Consider the following 20,220-nt stretch of genomic DNA (forward strand, 5'->3'; position numbering starts at 1 on the left):
TACTAACCCATAATTAGTATGGGACTTTGAAAAAAAAGTCAGGTCATTCATTTTCCTTAGTGACCGTTTGCCGAACAATAAAGACACCCTGGACCGGTAGTTAAATCTTTCAAATTTTTTTTTTTGTAGATCGTCATCTAGAAATGTTGAATATGTTTTGGGAGGTTCCTTTCCTAACTTTCATTTAGTTGCTTGATAGTTGAATTTCATCTCAAAAGTCACCGCGCAAAATTAACCCTCCCCTACTGTGAAAAAGATCTTTTGGAATTTTTTCTTAAATATTTGTAGACCTAGGTTTTAGTAGTGGATTTTAGTAGTCGGTTTTAGTAGTCGGTTTTAGTAGGTATCGGTTAGCTCCAACTTAATACTTTAACTACTATTTCACTCAGGTATAAAGTGCTGCTAGGTATATACCTATTCCATAAGAAAAGTTAATCGTTCTCTCTCTCTCTCTTTTTCGTTCTTTCCTTCTTTCTTCTTTCCCCTTTTCTTGGCTCCAACTGTCATCTGTTCGACCCTTCTCGAACCGTTCTTCTCACCGTCTTTGTTTATTCTATGATGCGTTCTCCAATGATGCAGCATAATCTTAAATCATATCATCATACTTTAAATTACACTTTGTTACTCTTTCAATTTATAAGATTGATCAAATTTTTATAAATAATTATATATTATTGTGTAATATAAATATTTTCATTAAATTAATATTATTACATAAATTTTATTTCAATATATTCTTTTAAATTAATTGTTCGACCAATAAAATCATTTAATATTTATTAAATAATAAAAATTTTCATTAAATAATCAAATTAATTGTAATTTATATTTTGATGCATTTAGTATCTGAATAAGTTTTGCATTTCTATTTCGAATGAAACGATAAAATTATTTCAACTCGTATACAATGGTGCTTCCTTCCCCGGATTAAGTAAAATTGTAGAGTGGTGGTCGTACTTTCGTGTGCAAATTATACTCGTAAATGATTATAAAGACTATTACCGGCTTTGTTTCTTGCTCTTTTGAAATTTCAGAGTGCTTTTAAACACGCGATTTCGTGACCATAGGGTTAATGAAAATCGACAAGGAACCCCAGTAGAATGAAGTCATCCTTTTTCTCTACGATCTAACTCGCAGCTGCGATTTTCTAATTTCTAATTCAATAACACGTTTCAGGAGCAATTTAAATATAATACGACATGGAATTCAGCTATTTTTAAAAACTTTGCAGTCATATTTAATATCAAATCTTCTACTATGTGTTAGAAAAAATAATTTAAAAATGTATTCGATAATATTATGATCATAAAAAAAAAATCTATCTTAACAATTTGACGTTCAATTTTCAATTAAAAAATCTAACAAACTAATATATGTAATTGAACCTTTAAGTATGAGTGCCAATAAAACTACCATTTACCAAGGAAGAACTATAATAGGAATAGAATAATAGTAACGTGACTAAAGTAAAAAAGGGGGGAGGGGGTGGGGACTGTCAAGGATGTCCTTTCAATCTAATTACCAACTCTTTATAGGGAACGTATTGAGGGTGGGGAATGGTGTGCGTTGAATGAGTAGGGCTGAAAGGTTTGTAGATAATTTCTAAGCGTTACACTTTTAATCAGGGCTTCACGCAAGATCAACCAAGCGAATCGAGTAGAGTGACGAATAGAATACAATGGTGGATGGGACCCTGTGCTAAAGTAAGTAAGAAAGAAAGAAAGAGAGGAAGTTTAGTATTATTGTAGTCTCTGATTTAAGGATGTATCAGATCGTTGACAGAACGTATCCCATCTGTGATTAAATCAACAACCGATTTGGTAGACGTTTGGTAAAGATCCTACAAACGAGTCTTTACATTTATAGATAAATATATCTTTCTTTCTAAACGTTCTCTTATCCTAATTCTAACTTGTCTGATATGTTTAACTTGAAGAATTAGCTATCCATTTAATTCATTTAATTTAATAGCAACCGTTACTGTGAATAATCGTTTACAAACACTGATAACTATTAAAAAACATTTTTGAGAGATATATTTTATATATAATTTGTATTTTATTTTATTTATAACATATTTATTTTATATATGTTCTTACATAATTTTAAGTTTTTTGGTTTTTTTTTTTCTTACTAATAAAAAGCATTCTTGAACTTTTGATCGTGTGATATTTTTTTTTATATTTTTACATCGCTAGGCTAACAAAAATTGCTGATATACCGACTTTTAATATACGTACATTCAAATATAATCAATAAATATATTTATCTACGAGAATATATTATTAAAAATACTCGATATATAAAAGTACCACACATAAATGTGCCGTAACAATCGATAACTCAACTCTTCGTAACAGTAAATCCAAAATATCGGGGAATTATCGATCAACATTGAACTTTACTCAATCGATATCGTTACGAATTGATAATTAATTAATCATCGCCAACCAAATAACAAAGTTTCCACGCATACATAAACACACATATACGTACATACGTACAAGCGTAATAAATATATAATACGAAGTAGCGAATCAATTATACATACGACAAGCATATATTTATATATACAGGAATAATTTATCTTATTTATTCTTATGAAATGTAAAAATCGTTTGAATTTACATTTAAAAAAAAAAACAAATGAAAGAAAGTTTGAATAAAAAAAAAAAAGAAAAAAAGGCGAAATATATCGTATTTATTCTACCATTTTATCGAATCTTTTGTAATTAAAGAAACAGTCTCGAACTTTGACCTGCAATCGTTAGCGCATTTATACATAATCGTTGACGTACGCACGAACGAGAAAGAGATATGACTGCGATACGTGCAATGACGTATCACCAACACTTATGATTCGACACAATGAACGTATTCACGGACTGTCCTATCGATATACACTAGAATATAAACGGGGGTGGGTGGGGGGTGAAGAGGGGGGAGGGAACAAGGGGAGGTCAACGTTAAGTGTTGTACGTTCCAGTTAAATTACTGGACAAAGTGGATAACAATCGATCTTATTGATGAATCTATCCGTTTAAATGTATTATCTAATTATTCTAATCGTTCTAATCATTTTTCATTAATGTACCATTATTTTTTTTTTTGTTTTTTCTTTTCTGAAAAATTATTTCATCGTATCATTGTTTTTACCAATTGGTAATATTTTGCGTGTATTGTAAATTGTACTCGCGCGTTGATTTATTATTAAATTAGATTAATTATATTATTAAATTATGATTATTATTATATTATTAAATTATGATTATTATTATATTATTATTATTATAAATTATATTATTAAATTATGATTATTATTATATTATTATTATTATTAATTATTATTATTGATTATTATTAATAATTATAAATTATTATTATTATTAATTATTATTATTGATTATTATTAATAATTATAAATTATTATTATCATTAATTATTATTATTGATTATTATTATTAATTATAAATTATTATTATTAATTATTATTATTGATTAGGTATGGAATTGATTGTAATTAATGTGCAAATGAAATAGTAGAACAAACGTGATTGTATATGTAATCGTTTGTTTGATAAATATTTATCCAAGGTTAAAAATAATTTGAAGTACGTGTATATAAAAATGAGATTAATTTTAAGAATTCGTTTATTAGACGATGTTCATTTACGACTATGCCAAATAGAAAATATTTATGTAATAAGCATCATTAAAATTGATACTTAAAATTGAAAATAATTTAAATTACAAACACCTGCTTTACGCACGATAAAATCACTCGAATAATACGAGGTAACGATTGGCTAGTATATAAAATTGGAAGAAAAAGAATAAGAAGAAGAAGAAGAAGTAGAAGGAGAAAAAAATTCGTGAATTATTCATTCATCATTAATTTGTGATTTAAACGTTAATAATTATTCGTTCTATGTTGTATAAATATTTTTATAGTCGGCTAAATGATTCTCTTACGAGAGATCGATTACGTAAAAATGATAATAAGCTAAAAACAAATTGCGGGACAGAAAAATACAGATAACAAAAAGGAGAAAAAAAGGAAAAAAAAAGGAAAGAAAAGGAAAGGAAAATAAAAAAGGAACAAATTAGAGGAAATTTGTAAAAAAAAAGGAAATTTGAAAAAAGGTATTTTTCGGAAAATAATAATGGGAGGGGGGGAAGGGTGAGGCAAATCGGCGAGAAAGGATCAAAGGTCAGAAAATTGTTCTCTTTCTTCCTACCGTTTATTGGATTTGATCTTTTTTGAAAAAGGTTCGATGATAAATCCTCTTCTATACGGTATTCTGGCAAACGAAATGGTCAAATTTCGTGAGAAGACCGAAACTAACATCGTCGCGCCAGGGCGTGGCAAGGAAAAACGACTTCTACTTTCTTCACGACCGTTATTTCTTTCTTTCTTTCTTTTTCATTATTATTATTATTATTATTATTATTTCTTTCCAACGATTATCCACCGAACGAACCATCATTCATTTTACATACATATTTCTTTCTTTCTTTCTTCTTTTTCTTTCCTTTTTCTTTTTCTTTTTTTTTTCTTTTTGGTCGAGGAACGCGGTGCCAAACTTTTTTTTTCTTGACTTTTGAACTCGATTTCCGTTATTGCCGAACTAATTTGCATCATGAAAGCGTGCCTTTCTGTTCCGCCGCCGCCGCCGCCGTTTCAGCTTATAAAATGAAATAAAATAATGAAAATAGGAGGAGAAATAGAAATGCGATTAGTCATCGTGTCATTGTTTTCCCCCTTTTATTACGACGTCGGAGAATCGACTTATAACGAAGGCGCCACTATTCTAATTAGACCAACCGCGAGTGCTTCCTTTCCTTTTTTTTCTTTTCCTTCTTTTTCCTTTTTTTTTTTTCGATAACGATTGACAATGCGATTTGTGTTACGTTTCCAGAATAAATATTAACTTCCTCGATCGAGAAATATATATCGTTTAACGCGTGTGAGATAATTGTGTTTGATAATTTATTTATTACACTTATTTTTTTATTTATATATTTTCTTTTTTTTTCTATTAATTTATGACATAATTAAATAATTAAAATTATATGTATATATATTTAGTTGGATTATATATATATTATTATTATTAATTATATTAATTATATATTATTATTATTATATTATTATTAATTATATATATAGTTAGTTGAATATATATAAAATGAAATATTTATTTTTATATTTTTATTCTTGCACGAATATAAAATTAATAAGTTTTATTGTTATTATTAAAAAAATTGATACGTAAATAATTAAATTTAGATTATAAATTTATCTACACTTTTTTGTTTATAACAAAACACATATCGTATTAAATTTTGTAGAGATTAAATAAGTATATAAAATTAAAAATAGATCATACACTTTGCAACTGTACAAACACACGTTCTTAATTTAACGATACGAAAAAATAAATTTAAACGATATCTCGAATTGCTTAATTAGTAATCAAGAATTCGTTCGAGCAGAAATGTAGGACAATCTTTTTCTCAAATAAAAACTGTCTTTCTTCAAATCCCTTGCTTCTTTACATTGAAGGTCAATAAAAGACGTAGAATCGACGAAATATATCAATAAACGTCATAAATTGTTACAAAAAAAAGAATAAAAACGTGTTCCAAAATTGATAATTAATATCATATTATAAATATTCATAAAAAAACAGTAAAAATAAAGAAAGAGAAAGAGAGAGAGAAAGAGAGATGAAGAAAAATAATAATAAAAATTTAATATTAATGAAGAATAAAAATCAATTACGAGAACGCAGCCAAATCTGAAAGACATTATCTCAATGATTAAAAAAACAAAAATAAAATTCCAAAATTGTATGCAATACCGAAAAAAAAAGATTGCATATGAAAAAAAAAAACCACACATTATATAATCAAATGATAAATATAAAAAAATTACAAAGAATAATTTTAATATATCGTAAAAACCGTACGAATATAATTTTTTGTATCCTATACGAATTTTTTCCACGTGATTTAACGATACGCTTTAAAAGATATTCGATTCTAAAAATATTTTATAAAAAGGAGATTAAAATTTACGCATTTTCGATGGATGTAACAAGCAAGCGTAAATACATTTGTTCTTCGGTAGTATATTAAATACCCGTACGACTGAAAAATAAATTTATAACTTCTTGCCACCCAGTTGAATCCAAGATATCCCATTTAATTTATGCCAAAGTTTATCGTAGTAGCGTCGAATAAAATTATAGCCACTTAAAACGTATCGGTAGGATATCTTACGAGAGACGAATGAGATGAAAATGTAACCGCCTTTTCGATGAGAAGGAAAGCGAGAGAGAGAGAGAGAGAGAGAAACAGAAAGAGAGAGAGAGAGAAACTCATCGACGATAACTTGGACGATAGCGTGTCGTAATTAGTCACTGCCAATTAACAGCTGCTCAAACGGAAAACAACTGATCCTCTTCTATCTTTTTCTTTCTTATTTATTTTTTTTTCTCTTTTTTAATTTAATTTAATTTTTTTTTTATTTTATCGTTCCTTGTCCCTCTTATTATAATGCTCATATTATTGTTGACCAATTTACTTCGATTTTTGTAACATATATTTTATGACATTTAAACGTTATTCAAATATTTTTATTTTAATTGAGACTAAATTCTAAACGTTGTCTGGTATATTTAAATTAAATAAAATCATTGCGTCTCGTTTCATTTTTGATATTGAAAAATCTGTTAAAAATGTATTCCTTTCTAAAGAAAAAAAATTATTTGATAATTTAAAAATAAGGAAATAATTTGAGAGAAATTAATAAACATTATATTAAAATAATAAAAACTTTGCCACATTTTATTTCGATAATAAAAATCACGCGCGTTAAAGTGTATTTATTAAAGAGAAATAATTCGTCTATCCAAACGAGAAAAAAAATGTAAAACATTTTCAATAGATTAAATGGAATTAAAAAAGCATTTTGAAAGTCCCATATGATTCGATTATTAAAAGTTGTGAAATTGTGACGATGTAGAATTTTTTCTAGGAAAAAATTCTTACTCGAAACGTTTCATTCGTCGATACTTGGAAAATGTCGAGGGAAGAAAAGAAAAGAAGAAAGGACGAGGGGAATCGGGACAGAAATAAAAGGAATCTAGGAAAAAGGAAGCAAAAGGAAAATTGAAAAAAGAAAAAAGAAAAGTTAGAAAGGAGGAAGTCGAATGAACGTGAAAAGAGAAAAAGAAAGACACATAAACATATAAATATATATATATGTATATATGTATATGTATATAAAATACCATGAAATATATGAAATGTGTACGCGTAATACTTTTTTCTCTTGAGTATGTTTCGCGCCGCGTGGCTGACTGAGAGCAAATATAATTAGGTCGTAAGATAAGGACGCGCTAGCGTCCATTTGTAACAAAACAAGTTTTTGCGAATCATTAAAGTATGATTTTAATTGCGCGCGTCGACGAGCTCGTCGAGGAATTAATTATGTTGATTACCAGCCACGATCTGCTCTAACACGACCCCATCATGTCTTTTTATATAGATGTGTACATAAATTTATATATATGTATATGTATTATATACATGAAACGTTCTTTTCCTTCTTTCTCATAGATGGATATACACTTGTATTATACATTTATGTGATTATTCGTTTATATTTATATATGTTTGTGTGTGTGTGTGTGTGTGTGAGTGATGAAGAAGGTTCATCTGAATTCCTTCGATACCGTTTTCTTTGTGGCTAATTAAAACGTCGTTTGTTTACGTAAAATTATGTTGATTCTATTCAAGTCTGAGAAAATAACATAACGTTCTCAACGTTCGATGATTAATTTAATTTTAATAATTTCATTTGAAAGAGATAGAGAGAGAAAGAGAGAGAAAGAAATGAAATATAATGAGAATTACAAACATTTAATCTTCTCGTTCGTTGTTTTTATTTTTCTATTGTTTTATTCGTATTAATAGAAAAATATTAACGTTTCTAATGAAATTCTATTTTCTTTTGGATTTAAATAAATATTATGTATTGTTAATGTTGTAATATTAAATTAGTTTATATTAAATACGATGTGGTTGGTTGAAAATTTTTCACTCTTAACGATAATCTCTTATTTTTTTGTTTATTTTTTTTTCTCTTATTTTTTAAGTTTTCATTCTTTACGTATGTGTTAATCGATGAAAATGAAATGAAACTTTACAAATATGAATATAAAAATAAATATAAGACTTCTGTGAGAGAGATCGTATTAATTAGGATGTTTTATCATCTTATGTATAAAAAAAATATGTTTTCTGAGAACGATTAATTATAATAAAACGATATATAATATTTATTCTTATTAACGTTTATCTTTCGTAATATTAAAAATAAACAAACGTTTGAATTATTAGATATGAAAATGAAAAAGGAAAATTTTCCTCTTTCGCTTTTGTGATTTATTCTTTAACACATTGATCCGCGATTCGTTAAATTTGTATATCTGACCGATTGAGATGCTCGTTAATGCACGTTAATGCTCGTTAATGCTCGTTAAATAAATTCATCGTTGATAACGATTCACGTAAGCCAATGCTTATTCGTGTTTTTTTTTCTAGATAAAACATACGTAACGTTTATTCGTGATCTGAAAAAATGAAAAGAAAAAGGACAAAAAATACGCAAACACAAACACGTGTATGTTTCCTATCGCAAAGAACATTTTTCATGCATCTGATATCCAATTATTTTATCAAAAGAGTTACGTGATTTCATAATGTAATACTTTCTATATATTATGATATAATTAATTAATTTATTTATTTATTTTTAAAATAAATTTAAATTTAAAATTTATAATTTATTTATAAATTTTTAAAATATTATTTATTTTATTATAAATATAATTAATTGACGATGTAATCAATAAAAATTGTTCTCATAAGATTGAACGCTTTTATTAAAAATAATTTTCGATATAAATTCGAATTGTTGAGACAAAATTTAGGTAATGAAAATACGTTAAAATAGTACAAATATTTTGATATTGTTTTAAGAAGAATAAAATTATAGATAAAAATATATATATAAACATAGTAAAAAATATTTTAATATAATTTTGAAAAATCTTATTTGACATTTAATTTAATTAATCGTTAATTGATAGGAATAACGCGTCTCTTGTGAATGGCAAATCGGCAAAAACGAGTCCTCTTATCTGGCATCATTTTATTGCACCCTTTCACGCGAACTTCTACGTGGTCGGCCAATTACGGTGTTTTTCACCACTTTGCTTCCTCTTTCATTGCATATCATAAGAGAAAATTCAGTCTTTCCTAATTACATTTACAACACGCACCGTAAATGTGAGAATAAATTATTCTCGATTCGTGTACTGGCAACGATAAGCAAGAATTACGATAAAATGAGATAAAGAGAGAGAGAGAGAGAGAGAGAGAGAGAGAGAAAAGACATTATTAAGTTTCGTTTTAATTAAGAGGAATTATTTATATTCGATCTAGGTGTCAACGATATTAACGATTTCATGAAAACGATTTAAAATTTGACCAATACAACGTAACGTAAACTATCGATTAAATGAATTTTCCTAATAAGATTTTTATTAACAATATAAACAATAACATAACAATATAAATTAACAATAAAATTAGAAAATTAATAAATAAATAATTAATAATAAAAATAAATAATAATAAATAAATAAATATAATAAATAAATAATTAATAATAAAAATAAATTAACAATATAAATTAGAAAATTAATAAATAAATGATTAATAATAAAAATAAATTTATAAATTAATAAATAAATTCAATAATTAATAAATAAATTCATTGTATGTTTGACGATTCGTTTAACTATAATTAATATTATTATATTATTATTATTATTAATATTATTATTATTATTATTATTGTAGTAATTTTGTCTTCATATTTTAAAATAATTAACTTTAATTACTAATAAAATCAAGAAACAATTTAAAGATTTGAGGAAAATCTCATACTGTAAATTCTAAATATGTGCCTTTACCCAAGTTTCATTCTGTTTGAACTTAGGCTTATACTGCTTCCAAAATTGAATGAATCATCGAAAAGTGGTCAGACTTTAAACGAAACCGGAAACCGCGTTTGGATTATTTTCTTTTCCTCACACCATAAATAATGTTTCCTAATAAAAGATTCAACGAAAAATGTCATTATTATTTTACACCTAGAACATAATATTTACATTTTCGGGTATATTCTTTTCTTATAACATGGATGTTATTTTTCTAAAAAAAAAATATATAAAATTAAATAATTTTCTTTTGCCTAGAAAAAAGGAATAAATTTTTAATAAAACGAATTTAATAAATATTTCTTTTCATTTTTAATCAACAATGTTTGTATAAATATTGGATATTATAATTAAATGATATAATAATATAAGAAATAATTGTTGGTTTTATATAAAAAAATTTTGTTTTGCAAATATAAATCGATGATATTGAGTAACATAATCTCTTCATTAACTTTCGATGATAATCGATTGATGGAATAACGAGCAAAATAATGTTAAAAAATAAACGAATTAAATTGCACTCGTTTAAATACCACTCTCAATAGATTACATGATCGATCAGAGAAATTAAAAATAATCTTCAATCGAAACGATCATGTTTGTCATCTAGAAGACAGTAGATTAAATGAAATATTTAACCTGGTAGGTCTAAGCTTTGAAATAATTGCGATTGGTGAAATAGGAAATGAAGAGATTGCAAATGCATAAATCGTAATGGTTTTTAATTGCATCTATTTACTCGTAATATATATGATATCCATTAGAATTGCGTTGATAATGAATACCGAGTTACATTTAGAAAATGATTTTAAATGAGACCGATAACGATACGAACGATTAAACGAAATATACGTCAGTAAGTATTCAAATAAATCTTTTAAAAATAGATAATAAAAATATAATATCCTTAATATCGGATTAATCAATTCTAAAAAGATAATAATAATGTCTTAGAAGACAGTAATTGAAAAAAAAAACTGGGAGTGTGTACTTATGTACGCACGTAAGAAGTTATACTTCTTTGCCGTACCAAAACGAACATAACCTCAATAACTTCAAAAATAGCTTCAAAAAAAACTTCAAAGAAAAAAAATAAAAATAAAAATAATAATTATTATATAATATATAAGAAAGAATAAAAAAAAGAAAAAGAAATATCAAATATAGATATCAGTCCACACTAAATATAAGAAAGATATATCGAATTACTTCATGCGTCAACAGCCATGGCGCGGTTACAGCATTAGTTCTCTCTTCGATCATTTAAGTAAGGCAGCGCTGAGTACGATTAGTATTTGGATGGGTGACCCGCTTGAGAAAAAAGGGGAAGAAGAAAAGAAGACAACTTCATGCCGTATGCTTGAAATCGCTTTGCCGCGCGTCGTCAATACCGACAAACTTCATGGTGTCGTTTTCCCAGACGCTCAGAACAAAATCACTCCCCATTACATTTTCTCCAACGAGCCAAAAGAAGTATAACTTCAAAAAATAGTAAAATCTATCCTATCTGTAAAATCAAATAAACTACGACACTAATACTACTATTATTATACGCCTAATTTTAATTACATACGTTATTCTTCCTATTCAATTTTGAATATATTTCCATTATAATATATAAAGCCACCTTGACATCTAAGAATAAACATTAAAAATGTGATCAGTTCCGTTCAATTCAATAGTTATCTACCAATCTACCAATAACCCTTGTTAAAATTACAATGAAAACATATTTAAAAATAAAATCAACAATTTTCTTCCTATCCAGGTAATAAATATAATATGATTTAAGGAACAAAAGGAAACCCTTTCTTAGTAAAATAGACTTAACGTCAAATTAATCCTCAGATTCGAAAGTAAATATATAACCATAACTAAACACACACACACAAAGACAGAAAGACACACATAAATAGAAAAAATAGGTAAAAATTTATCGTCAAGAGAATATTCATCCGGTATCAGGGTTTTCTTTGTGTCAAGATCCTATGCAGACGTAGAAGTTTAAGGATGCTTCGCTCGAGTGTAATACGCGTTGGTATAGGGAGGAAACGGGAGAAGAGGAAGGGGAGGGAGGGATGGTAGGGGATGGTGATAGGTAAATGTCTATAGGAATACTCGTAGAGACGAGTATGATACTGGTAGTTGATGGTAATAGTGTTGGTGATCGTTGGTGTTGCTACAACCACGAAAAGAGAAGGAGGAGGAGGAGGAGGAGAGGGGTGGTTGAGAGGATGAAGGGCTAAAGGGGGTGGGGGTTGTGCTCTCGAAGCTCGCTCTCGTATCTCTCACGCTTCGTGGCTATTTCTATGGTAGGGAGACGCCCGTCTAATTTCCTGTCCTGAATTTCGAACGAGCGAGAATTTGCACCCTTGAGTTCACATCACATCACGAACGAACGAGAGAGAAAGAGAAAATGTCAGAGGGAGAAAGAGAAACGGAGAGAGGGAGAGAGAGAGAGGGTTGGTGAGTGGTTAAGGGGTGGCGGAGAAGTGTAAAAGGGGGGTGGTTACAGCAGTACCACCACCGACACGTTACTTGCTCGTTCGAACGATCGGCGGCCATAGGTGTGGTGAAGGGAAAAGCGCGCAAAATCGACGTGCATTGCAAAGAGAAGAGAAGGATTCCGCCATTTTTCGATAAATTCGCGTTTTTACGGCGCGTCGGTGTCTTTTTGTTAAACGTCCTTCGAATTTTGTCCGTTTTCAATGAATTTTCTATAGGCGTTATAGTTGTGGTTAGATATATCGTTTTTTTTTTTTATCTGATTTGTTATATAATTATTTTCTATATTTTAAAATTATATTATAATTTTAATACATAGAAATATAGAATTTTATAATTAAAAATATATAACGAATACTTTTATTAATAATAAATTCGTTTATTTAATTTCTACGGATGTGATTTATTTTAAATTATTTTATTTGTAAGTGTCTTTTAATATATAAAATCTTACTTGCAAAATACAATAAGAAAACATAACGAAATTAACGTAAAAAAAGTACGGGGAAAATGTATTCATCGTTAATTTTTATAAATGTGTAAAAATATGCAAAAAGAAAAAAAAATGAAAACAAGGTGTAGAAAACGTATGGGAAGAAAAAATGATGTTAAATATCTGACGAAAAAAATAAGAAAAGAAAAAGAAATACACTTGGAGCGTGACAAGTATTGGTGGCACGGTGCCACTACCGGTCGGCAAAATCACAAAGAAATGTACTCCACTGAGCACACGGGTTCCCTATTATGTGATTGTTATGAATTTCCTATTAATAATAAATAAACAAACATAATGGGAGGCCGTCGCGGTGCGTTAGAGATGAAAACGCATCTGGTTCCTTCCTATGTGGATTCGCTTAGGGTGATTCAATGCTCAACACCCTGTATCATCCCCGAGAAAATAACTGCCTAACTTGGAATGAGAAAAAAAATATTTGTTCAAGTGTGTGTGTGTGTGTGTGTGTGTGTGAGAAAGAGGGAGACAGATAAAGACAGAGATAAAGAAATAAAAATCATCTGTTTGTATCTCCCTTGCTCACATTAGGTTCGTTCAAATTTTTTCTCCTTCATCTCTCTCCATTTTTAGAACGATGATTGGATCCTGAAAAGGGGGAACGTGATTGGTCGAAAAGTGAACAATGATCGGTTACAAATCATCCCCATAATAGCACTCATGGTATTATATCTAACTACTGTAATATTTAATTCGCTTTCATGTGACATTTGATTTTTGTTATCCTAGAAAATGAGCTTAATGAAGGGTAAATTTGGATAGGTCTCTCAAATATCTCTTACATGGTACTATGATAGTCCTCGTGATCGTAAAACAGGCATGGTCGAATGTTCGCTATTTTGAATTTGTGTTCAGGGTAGCATGCTACCCACCAGACGATCGAACACGGCAAATTGAAATTTATAATCGATCAATGATAAACCCTCTTAGCTCGTTCATACTCGTTCGAGCGAGAAAATCGATGGGAAGTAGTTCGTGATATTATTGAAATTATTTTTATTTATTTCTAATTTTGGTTATAGGAAATATGACTTCTTCAATATTCTTTTTTTTGTAATTTGTTAATAAGTGACCGAATATTTGTTTTTTAATGGCATACAGATTTAGTAGTATAACAATAAAGTAATAGTATATTCAATTTGTTCAATTTTTGAATGGGAAAAAAATTATATTTGGATTTTAATGTATCAGAATATTAAAAATATATATTGTAATATTGAGAGAAATATATTATAAATATTATTTATATTAATTATTAAATATATATTAATTATTTAATTAATTTAATTATTTATTTATTATTATATATTAATTAATTAATATATAGTTTATATATTAAATATTATAAATATTATTATATTTATTTTAAAAAATATTGTCAATTATAATTTTATTTGAAATATATTATGATGTTTGTGTTTCTATGTATTTTATTTATTACAATTATAATTTTCAAATAGGAGAAAAGTTAAATCCAGAGTAACTTCCGCACAAAATTATACAGAACTAATACCTTCTATTCTTATATAAAATTATACTAACAATCGGTTAGTGGTTTTGATAGGAACATTGTAATTTCGTGTCTATTGTACACGTGCTTAGCTGTCCGCTGTAAGTTACTCCCTACGATCTATTCGAAGAAGAAAACGACCATCATAATTTCAATTCTTAGAAGGAACATAAGAATGTCTTGTAGCTGGTTTTAATACAATAGAATTTTCAATGGCTTTCTAACCGTACTATCAATAAAACACACACACACACACACATTCGTCAACAAATGTGAAATTTTTATCAAACTGTTGATATCTTCATTTAATTTTTCCAAATTTTGGAACTCGTGAAGAATCCATAACCCTTCAGCTTCAAAAAATTATGATTTGATATGAATTTTAAAAAGAAGAGGAATAAGGAATTTGGGAATATTATGGGGAATTTGGGAACTTTCGATCGAGAAAAAGATATTTTTCTTAAAAAACTAGTCATTAGGAAAAATATTCTATTGAATAGAATAAATTTGTTGTGGCACGTTCCGTTAAATAAAGATATTTTTCTTCTCGTTTCATTTTTAGTAAAAATATATTATATTTAATTTTCCTTTTATATTATTCATAAATTTTTTCACACCTATATAGAAGATAATCTAGAATTTAAAAGCATTTAAATGACAAATATAAATCCGAAAAAGACATTCTCAAATAACAATACATTTCCTACCGAGTGAACGTGACACAGTAGTGTCAACAAAACCATCAAATCACCAAAAAGTGTCACTTTGAGTGACGACTTAACTACCTGAAAATCTTCGATATTTTTGGTAAAACTCGATTAATATTAACAATGAGAACAATTCATTTTACTTTTCAAATATAAGTCTACCAATTGAATACATTTCTTCAAAGTATTTATAGGACAGTTGCTTCAATTTAATATCTGTTCGGAACATTTTATCACGTCCAAGAAAAATTAAATAAAACTAACAGATTATTTTGTTCTATTCTTCCATTCGTACCGTATTGTAAGAATAACAAAAGGAATTAAATAAATAATAACCTTTCCTCTACAAATTTATTCAACCTCAAATATTTCGTTATGAAAAATCATTTGTAAAAAAAGGAATTAAAATAATAATAACCTTTCCTCTACAAATTTATTCAACCTCAAATATTTCGTCATGAAAAATCTTTTGTAAAAAAAGGAATTAAATAAATAATAACCTATCCTCTACAAATTTATTCCACCTCAAATATTTTGTTATGAAAAATCATTTGTGAAGTAAACAATTCTCCAATAAGAAATAATATATTCGAAAAATAAAACCCGGACAGAGGAAGGAAGAACGATATTCGAAAAAAAAATATTTCTTTGTAACATTTCTTTTCTTCTTTTTCTTATTCTTTTTCCTTCACAAAATTTCATACAAATGAAAAAAAAATATATATATATATTAACCCTTAGCGCTCTGTTGGCTCCGCTACGGAGCCATCCGTCATTTGTTTCGTAACTCCGTAGGCTCCGCTGCGGCGTCCAATGTTTTTAGCATGACTAGGAAAAAAAAAAAGAAAAAAAAATTTTTTAATATATTTTTCATTTACAAAAAGAAGGTGCATATCTGTATAAAAGAAATAAAATCAAAAATATTCACAAGCACGTGTAATTCTTCTCACTTAAAATAAAACTCCTTTTTCATGCTCGTTCCGCTGCGAAAATGTGCCCGAGTTGCTGATAGGCAGTGGTACAAAAATGTGCGGAGTGCTAAGGGTTAATACCAGACTACTGACCAAGCGAAAAATATCCGAAAGAATAATTTATTTGGAGAAATCAATTCCGACAGGTGACAACGATATTGCGTATAAGCACGCGCATTTGACTTTCTTTAATTCAACATTAATCGTGGACCCTAAATTTCTCTCAACGCGGCGGCATTTCAACAATAGGTTTTGCCCTTTTGCTGCTTGCTTGGAGCAAACAGAGAACTCTCGTTCTTTCTCTCTGTTGCACGTTCACTTTAAAAGATTAACAAGAAAGCAAGAGTCAATTTCAAAACGATTTCGAGAATCTTTCCGTCTCTTTCTTTCTCACTTACTTACTGCAATGTAATAACTACTCGTGCGCGCAACAGTTCATCTTTCTCCCACCGTGAAAAGTCCCGAAAAGGAAAGGATCCGTAATAGACAACGAAGATAGGGAAAGAGAGAGAGAGAGAAAGAAAACGAGAGGGGAGTTACTCGACCATGAAACGTCAAACTAAACGGCGCTGGGAGTTTCAAATACGCGACTCCCATTCTTCTTCTCAGTTCCAACACACAGGGAAAAGACAGACAGTGTACTACCCTTCGAAAGACACCCTCTTCGTGACACTTACACATGCCGTTTTATCCTTATATACTTATACACAATACACATTAATACAATACAAATATACTCACATATATATATAAATCCCAACACATAAATAGAATGATGCAAAAAGGGCATAATGGAGGCCTGGAAGTCAGATAGGTGTACATAATGAGCCTAACAGGGGAAGTGACTCGAATGTGGAGAGGTAAGACGAGACAGTAGTGGTGGTGGTAGTTGTAGTGGTGGTGGTATTGTCGCGTAACTCGAGGAAGGGAGGATGCTACCGATAATGCTGCTGCTGGTGGTGGTGGTAGTTGGGCTTTTAGGGGAGGTGGTTGGAGGCTCCCCTCATCCACGAACGCATCTGCCCCATTATGCTGCCCTGGGGCACTCCCGAGACCATTAATCCTCGCTAAACGACAGCCATTTTGTACCTAAACTGGATTGCCGACTCACTAACTGGTTTTGAGGACGCTTAATAGACTACTCTCTTACTCTCTCTCTCTCTCTCTCTTTCTCTTTCTCTGTTCTATTATAGCCATTGAGCATCCTTGCTATATTTCGGTGTCGTTTATTCGCCCGCTAATGTGAAAATGGGAGAAGGGCGAAACTCTCCCCCTCCCTCTCTTACCCTCTTACCATCTCACCCTCTCTCTCTCTCTCTTTCTCTCTTTCTCTTTCTCACTTACTCTTCTTCTTATTATATATTACTAGTACATCCTCTCGAAAAGATGATAGAAAGAGACAAGAGTGATCTTGCGCGTGCTTCTTTTGCACGGTAGTAGTCACTTTATTCTTTGAACAGGAACGAATGTAGAATTAAGTGGAAGAAACTGATCCTCTTTTGTAATACGATGAGAGTCAACTAGTAGAAACGTTTTTTTTCTAGAAAGGACTGATCTCTTTTATCTAACGTCATTGTCCTTCGTTTCGTTTCGTTTCGTTTCGTTTCGTTTCGTCGTGTTGTTCACTTTTCGGTGTTAAAAGATTTCTATAAAAATTGTTGACAAAGGAAACGTATAAATAATAATGCGGTATAATTTGATTTGTTAGAATTTAATATCAAACAGAAACGAATGATATTGTTAAAAAATATCTTCCTAGATCATGGGCGAAGCAATAAAAAAAAAGGATTTTATAACTTTTAGAATGATAGTTGACGTTTCGACAAGGATCCCTCGTCACGTAAACCTCTTGATAATTCATTGAATAAAATTTTCGATAATCGGATTGGTTAACTGTGAGAAAGAAAAATGTAGGTAATCGAACGATCGTCACGTTTTGCATTTGACGGTTTTGTGGTGTGTCAATCCCGTGGGAGTTTAAACCGTAGGCATAGTAACTGTCAGAGTAAATATTGTTAGAGAATCTAAACTTACCTATCGGATTAGGTTAATCCTTAGTTATTGTTTGTCTATCTCACAAATAATCTTTGCTTGGAATCATAGTAACGCGTTGGCGTTTGAATTTACTTCGTGGGATTTTCGCAGGATTTTACAATTAACGTTGGGTTTGCGATATAATATAAATCGTTACTGATTATAATGGTAAATGACTTAGAACGTTAATGAATTTGTAACGTCGTTCGCGTTTAATATTCATTCGGATTAAAGGTAGTCGTTTAAAAAAGAATATTACGGGAATGTGATTAGGTGATGAACGCGATCATCGAACGTTGGGTGTATTGTTAAACGGTTCAAGCATTAACCATCGCGATCATCGCTAATGATTGAATTTATCTCGAGCTGCGAAATGATTACCGATTCACTTCAACATGACACGGGTGGGTATCGGCACGTAGCTGAGTAAGGGTTCCCCATTCATCCTCAAATCCATCGATATATTACGATCGGTAATTTTTCACTATACCGTCGCTCGGCTTTTATAATACCTAATAGTCCCAACCGATCTCGACCTTTTCCTCAAGAAAGAGAAAAGATTACGGAGCCGATCATTAATCTCGGAGTAACCTCCTTGTCAATAGCTAATTTGGCTTTATCGTTAATCAACCGTCTTAGACCTCACGTCGCCGTGTTAAAAGTTGTGTGTGTGGGTGTGCATGTGTGTGTGATAGTGTTCAGCAAAGTTTACATTATGATACTGGCGCTTATTGTACTTCCTCTCAATATCAACTAACGAATCGATCGGTAACGATTCTACAAAATTAATTATCGTTCTATGCTCGACGATAATACTCACTTGATTCCAGAAGACATCTGAGGATCGTGCGTATTTCTCTAGCAGTAAAGCTAACGCCTGTGTTTAATAAGCGTACCTAAATAGGATGATAGGATCATTGAAAGTAGAAGAGAGAAGAGAAAATTAGAGAGAAATATGGAAAGGGATAGAAATTGAAGATGGAAGTTGAATGCTAAAAGCAAAACAGAGAAAGCGTGCGCGATATATAAACACACACACACAGAGCAAGAGATAGAGATAGAGTGGATAGAAGCAGAAACACATACACACATACACACACACACACATATATATATATATACACCTTTCGGATTGCCAATCAATTCGCGCATCGCGCGCCCGGGAATTAGACAATTAGGAATCGTCACGTTCCCCGAACGTTAGCTCGTCGTCGGGCTGGCTCGACGTCGTCCTCGTTCCGCTCCACCCTCCACAACTCGGGATTCCCCACCACGTTTCATACGAGCTTTCCATAGGAGCTTTCATCCCTTCCAATAGAGAAAGTAATGCGACTAGTAAGCAACAGCGCCCCCAATGAACACCGCAACGCCACCTGCCGATCAAAATTTCTCCTCTATCTCTCTCGCTCTTTCTTATCCCTTAGAATATTCCGCTCAATCAGGATTGGTCGAATTTCTTTGGAAGGAACGCCTTCTCTTGAAACGCCCGCTGTTCAACTCTACACCTTCCGATTGGTCGAGAGCTCAACAGCCGTACCGGTTCGACTGGTTTCGCGGGGGCGGCCCACAACCGGTGGCACCAGCACGACGACGTTCACCGAGTTTACTAGAGAAAAGGAGAGAGAACACGCGTGACCAAAGGAGAGAGAACGAGCCCAAGTCGGGCTCTCCGTTGCGGCTTCAACCGAGCTGGTAATCAGTGCCGTTTCCGCGCCAGCAGCGGCTACCACGCGCCCAGATTATTTTGGATTACGCATTTAACCCGTGGGGACTCGACCTGCCTAGCCGGTCTTCTTCTTTCTCTCTCTCTCTCTCTCCCTCTTTCTTTTCTTTGCATTTTTTCATTTTGCTCTTGCTCTCTCTCTCTCTCTCTCTTTCTCTCTTACTCTTTTTCTTTCACATA

General features: G+C 30.5%; 1 long non-coding RNA gene across 2 annotated transcripts; it reads right to left on the reverse strand.

The window, feature by feature from the left end:
* Positions 1 to 478: 478 nt before the first annotated feature.
* Positions 479 to 19,565, reverse strand: LOC122514509. Of its 2 annotated transcripts, XR_006303073.1 has the most exons (3): positions 19,442 to 19,565; positions 19,138 to 19,213; positions 479 to 585 (listed from the first exon to the last, which is right to left on the reverse strand). It is a non-coding gene; the product is annotated as an uncharacterized LOC122514509 (long non-coding RNA). The 2 variants fall into 2 exon arrangements; XR_006303074.1 differs by lacking the exon at positions 19,138 to 19,213.
* Between the last annotated feature and the right edge of the window lie 655 nt (positions 19,566 to 20,220).

Source organism: Polistes fuscatus, unplaced genomic scaffold (genome assembly GCF_010416935.1).
Source record: "Polistes fuscatus isolate 324 unplaced genomic scaffold, CU_Pfus_HIC Scaffold15, whole genome shotgun sequence".
In the NCBI taxonomy this organism is placed as follows: Eukaryota; Metazoa; Arthropoda; class Insecta; order Hymenoptera; family Vespidae; genus Polistes; species Polistes fuscatus.